Source organism: Myotis nattereri (genome assembly GCF_964212035.1).
Source record: "Myotis nattereri genome assembly, chromosome: 5".
Lineage (NCBI taxonomy): Eukaryota > Metazoa > Chordata > Mammalia > Chiroptera > Vespertilionidae > Myotis > Myotis nattereri.
In genome coordinates this window covers 47,091,211-47,096,659 of record NC_138080.1, presented here as the reverse complement: position 1 = coordinate 47,096,659, position 5,449 = coordinate 47,091,211, and the positions used below count along the sequence as shown (strand labels likewise).

The following is a 5,449-nucleotide window of genomic DNA, read 5'->3' as shown; positions in this document are numbered from 1 at the left end:
TACTTGTGTGGCCCTCAATTGAAACAGAAAATGTTTAGCCCAGTGGTTCTCAAAGTGTGTCACCAAAACCAGCCACATCAGCATCACTTGGGAACTTATTAGAAATACAAATTCTCAAGCTCCATCCAAGACCTACTAAATCAGAAACTCTGGGGGCACAGCATAGCAATCTGTATTTTAACAAGTCCTCCAAGAGATTCTGATATGTGCTGAAATCTTAAAAAAAAAACTTAATGAAATGAACTCCAACTCTCATAAGAGTTCAAAATTTCTATAGCACTGGGACCATTATCATCATCAGTCATAAGTATCAAGAGAATACTTTTCATCCCCCACCCCTGTTCTAAGTACTTTATGTATACTAATCTATTTACTCATCACAATATCCTGTAAATTCTATTATTTCCACTTAGCAAATGAGGCATGCAAGTGTCTGGTAGCTCTGGTAAAAAATGCACCACTAAGATCCTTCTTTAAGGAAGGATTTGTTCCTCCAGCTGTCAGCAACTTCAGGGCTTTCTTCAGCTGCAAGGAACCAACTTACCCAAAGACACATCCTTCCAGGGAGGTCTATATCAAGTAATCACAGAAGGGTGTAAAGGCCTGATCCCACCAGGGGAAAGCTCTGACCAGGTATATGCTCCAGAATTTCCTGGGGGGGGGGGGGGGGGAGGGGGAGGGGAAGGCGGGGAGCTTGCATGAATTTTGATTTCTCCCTCTCCCAATCTTGCTTGCTTCCCCTTCTTGTCACATATGTTGATCCCTAAATATCCTGCTCACCTAACTTCTCAATGTCTGCTTCTGGAAAACCCATTTCTTACAGTAGTTAATTGATAGTCAGAGGCCAGTAATTGGTTGAACCAGGTTTCAAATCCAGGTAGATGGACACTAAGCTTTAGGCTCTTAACTATTGATTATCCTGCACTATAATTTGTTCCCCGCTTGGGTTTATAAATTAATGGCTCAAGTATTTGAACATGAGCTTTTGGAAATAATTAAATTTTCAAATGAGTTTCCTCATTTGAAAGTTTTGGGGGCTTGCTGTAGTTTGCCCCTGGTTGGTAGTGAGCAAGCACTGATGGATCTGAGAAGCTCTGACTCCCAGAGTCCCACTGGGTCATGTTACCTACTACCTTAGGAATATATTCATACATTATAATACCAATCAGATAAGATCTTTTATAATTGTATTGGGGAACACTCAGCATAATGCCTAGGAGACATTACAACTGATAACATGAAATAAAAAGGATGATAAAAGAATACCACCAACAATTATATGCCAACAAAGTTGATAACCTAGAAAGAATGCACAAATTACTAGAAACATACAACCTACCAAGACAAAAATATGAGGAAACAAAAAGCGTGAACAGATCAGTAATGAGCAATGAGATTGGATCAGTAATCAAAAACCTTCCATCAGAGATAAGCCAAGGACCAGATAGCTTCACTGGTAAATATCTAAAGAAGAAATAAACCAATACTTCTCAAACTCTTCCAAAAAATGGAAGAGGAAGGACCACTGCCAAACTCATGATATGAAGCCAGTATTACCCTGATACCAAAGTTAAACAAAGATACCACAAGAAAACTCCAGGCCAATATCCATGATGAATATAGATGCAAAAATCCTCAACAAAGTACTAACAGACTAAACAAAATAGCATCATACACCACATCCAAGTGGGATATATATATATATATACCCACACACACACTAGAGGCCCGGTGCACAAAAATTTGTGCATTCGGGGGGAGGGGGGTCCCTCAGACCAGCCTGTGCCCTCTCGCAGTCTGGGACCCCTCAGGGGATGACCACCTGCTGGCTTAGGCCCTCTCCCCAGGGGATTGGGCCTAAGATGGCAATCAGACATCCCTCTGGCAGCCCAGAAGCCCTCGGGGGATGTCCACTTGCCAGCAGGGAGCAGACCTAAACTGCAGTCGGACATCCTTAGTGCTGCTGAGGAGGCAGGAGAGGCTCCCACCACCACCGCTGTACTGACAGCCATCAGCCTGGCTTGTGGCTGAGCAGAGCTCCTCCCATGTGAGAGCGCCCTGACCACCAGAGGGCAGCTCCTGCATTGAGCATCTGCCCCCTGGTGGTCAGTGTGTGTCATAGTGACCAGTCATTCCCAGTCTTTCTGCTGTTAGGGTCAGTTTGCACATTACCCTTTCACTATATAGGATAGAGGCCTGGTGCACGGGTGGGGGCCGGCTGGTTTGCCCTGGAGGGTGTCCTGGATCAGGGTGGGGGTCCCCACTGGGGTGCCTGGCCAGTCTGGGTGAGGGGCGGAGGGCCGTTTTCAGGCTGGCGGGTGACTGAAGCTCCCAACCTCTCCTTTTTTTTTTTTTATTCTGGGATTTATTTACCTTCTATGGCTGTTACTGGAACTGAGAGCCGGCTTTAGCTCTGAGGATCGGCTCCAGCTCTGAGACCTCGGCTGCTGAAAGCAGGTATCTGGGTTTGTTTGGCTTCTATAATTGAAACACTGTTGCAACTCCAGCTCTGAGGCCCAGCTGGCTGAAAGCAGGTTTCTGGGGTTTGTTTAGCTTCTATAATTGCAACATTGTTTCTTAGAATGCAGCTCAGAGGCCGACAGCGGCAGGCGGGGAACCTTGGCTTCCTCCATCACTGGAGCAAGCAAGCCTCCTGTTCGCTTCAGCTGCCTGGCTGCCAGCCACCATCTTGGTTGGCAGTTAATTTGCATTTCGCCCTGATTAGCCAATGGGAAGCATGTCGGAGGTATGGTTAATTACCATGTTTGTCTATTATTAGATAGGATATATGAATATTATTCATCCATATGCAGCAACATGGATGAAACTTGAGGCCATTTTGCTAAGTGAAATAAGCCAGTCAGAAAAGATGGGAGGTGGAATGAAGGATGGATGAAAAAGGTGAAAGGAATAAAAAGTACAAACTGGCTGTTACAGAATAGTCATGGGGATGTAAAGTACAGCATAGGGAATATAGTCAATAATATTTTAATAACTATGTACAGTGTCAGATGGATGTGAGATTTATCAGGATCATCACTTAGTAAGTTAGGTAATATCTAATCACTGTAATATCTAAAAACTAATATAATAATGTACATCACCTGTAATTGAAAATAGAAATGATTTTAAAATGACAGTGGGAAAGGACAAATGTTGCATGATTTCACTTATATGAGATATAAACTAATCAAAGATCATTAATCAGAGAATGGGATGGTGATTATCAGGAACTGGAGGAAGAGGGAAATAGGAAGTTGTTTTCAATGGGTAAATGTTTCAGTCACACAAATGCTTAAGTTTCAGAGCTCTGATGTACAACATATTGCCTAAAGTTGACAATACTGTATGTGCACTTAAAATTTTTTATTGCTCTCTGCTTCTCCTGTTAGACAGCCAGCCACATCTTCCTGCAAAGAGCCAGCCGCGACCCTGAGACATGATGGTGAAGGTCAGAGTGAATGGATTTGGCAGTATTGGCTGCTGGTCACCAGAGCTGCTTTTAACTCTGGCAAAGCAGATAATATCACCATCAATGACCCCTCCATTGACCTCAACTACATGGTCTATATGTTCCAGTATGATTACTCATGGCAAGTTCAAAGGCACAGTCAAGGCTGAGAATGGGAAGCTTGTCATCAATGAAGAGTCCGTCTCCATCATCCAGGAGTGAGATCCCACCAACATCAAATGGCATCCTCACTACTATGGATAAGACTGGGGCTCACTTGATGGGTGGAACAAGATGGTCATCATCTTGGTGCCTTCTGTAAATGCCTCTTTGTGTGTGAGGGGTGTGAACCATGACAGGTATGACAAATCCCTCAAGATTGTCAGCAATGCCTCCTGCACCACCAACTGCTTTGCCCCCTGGCCAAGGTCATCCATGACATCCTTGGCATCATGGAGGGACTTATGACCACAGTCCATGCCATCACGGCCACCCAGAAGACCATGGATGGCCCCTCTGGGAAGCTGTCGTGTGATGGCTGAGGTGTTGGGGTCCTGCTCCAGCAGGTCCAGGGGTTCCCAAAGGTGTGGACAGAGTCGGCAAAGAAGGAATGACATGGAGGCAGTGTTCAGTTGATCAGCAGCCTAGCCAGGTTCTCTAGCCAGGTTCTTGCCAGGTTCTCCCTCTATTCTCCTGTTACATCTGTATTTATACCATTTGATTTTAATCCTATCCATTCTATTCCAAAGGTTAGGGCATTTGTTATCTCCATTCCAAGGTCACTACTCTACTGTTCTGTTAAGCTACAAGGAAGTAACTGAAGGAGATTATCCTAAGTAAAGATTATGTAGCTTAAGCATGATCGTAGTTAAGGTGATTAACTACCCGCCTGGCACTTAGTTAAGGGGTTTTACTGATTTATTCCCTTCCTTAGTCCTGTTAATCCCTAAGTCCAGGGAAAAATCCCCACCTGGGGAAACAACCTTCCTCGGAGAGATGACTTTGGTTAAAACACATAGCACTAAGAAGGGGAGCAAACATATTAAGAACAGTAAGCCATATACACCAGGTCCCTTGAACCATATGCTGTGCCGATGTTTCTTCCCTGTAGCAACTGTGTCAAGCAGCAAGGATGGACCGGCTTCCAGCACTGAGGGGCTTCCAAGAACATCCTCCTTGCTTCGACTGGCACTGCCAAGGTTGTTGGCAAAGTCATCCCTGAACTGAATGGGAAGCTCATTGGCATGGCCTTCTGTGTCTTCATTGTGTGGGTTGTAGATCTGACCTGCCACCTGGAGAAAGCTGCCAAATACGATGACATCAAGAAGATAGTGAAGCAGGCATCAGGGGGCCCCCTCAAGGGCATCCTGGGCTACCCTGAGGGCCAGGTTGTCTCCTGTGACTTTAACAGTGACACCCACTCCTCCACCTTCAATGCTGAGGCTGGCATCACCCTCAGTGACCACTTTGTCAAGCTCGTTTCCTGGTATGACAATGAATTTGGCTACAGCAACAGGGTGGTGGACCTTGTGGTCCACATGGCCTCCAAGGAGTAAGAGCCCCCTGGACCACCAGCCCCAGCAAGAGGATGAAAAAGGACTCTCCTCAGATGCTGGAGAGCCCTTTCCCCAAATCAACCCCCCAACACACAGAATCTCCTGACCGCCACAGTTTCCACCCCAGGTCCCCTGAAGAAGGGGAGGGACTTAGGGAGCCCCACCTTGTTATGCACCATCATTAATGTTCACTGTATCCAGTAAAAAAAAAAAAAAAAAAAATGCTAAGAGGGTAAATCTCATGTTAAATGTTCTTACTACCAAAAAACAAAAGGGACTGGGGGAAATTTCTGGAGATGATGATTGTTTCTTTGATTGTGGTGCTGGTTCTTAGGTGAGTGCGTACGTCAAAGCTCATCAAATATTATGTATTATATAAGTGCAGTGTTTTGCATAGCAATTATACTTTAATAAAGCCGTTTGGAAAACCTGGGGTGTGATT

The 5,449-nt window shown here is 45.0% G+C and overlaps 1 pseudogene across 1 annotated transcript; it reads left to right on the top strand.

Annotated features, from left to right (window-relative positions):
- Positions 1-3,442: 3,442 nt before the first annotated feature.
- On the top strand, positions 3,443-5,007 carry LOC308520629 (glyceraldehyde-3-phosphate dehydrogenase-like; annotated as a pseudogene). Its single transcript has 2 exons — positions 3,443-3,980; positions 4,579-5,007. The product of its transcript is annotated as a glyceraldehyde-3-phosphate dehydrogenase-like (transcript).
- Positions 5,008-5,449: the final 442 nt, after the last annotated feature.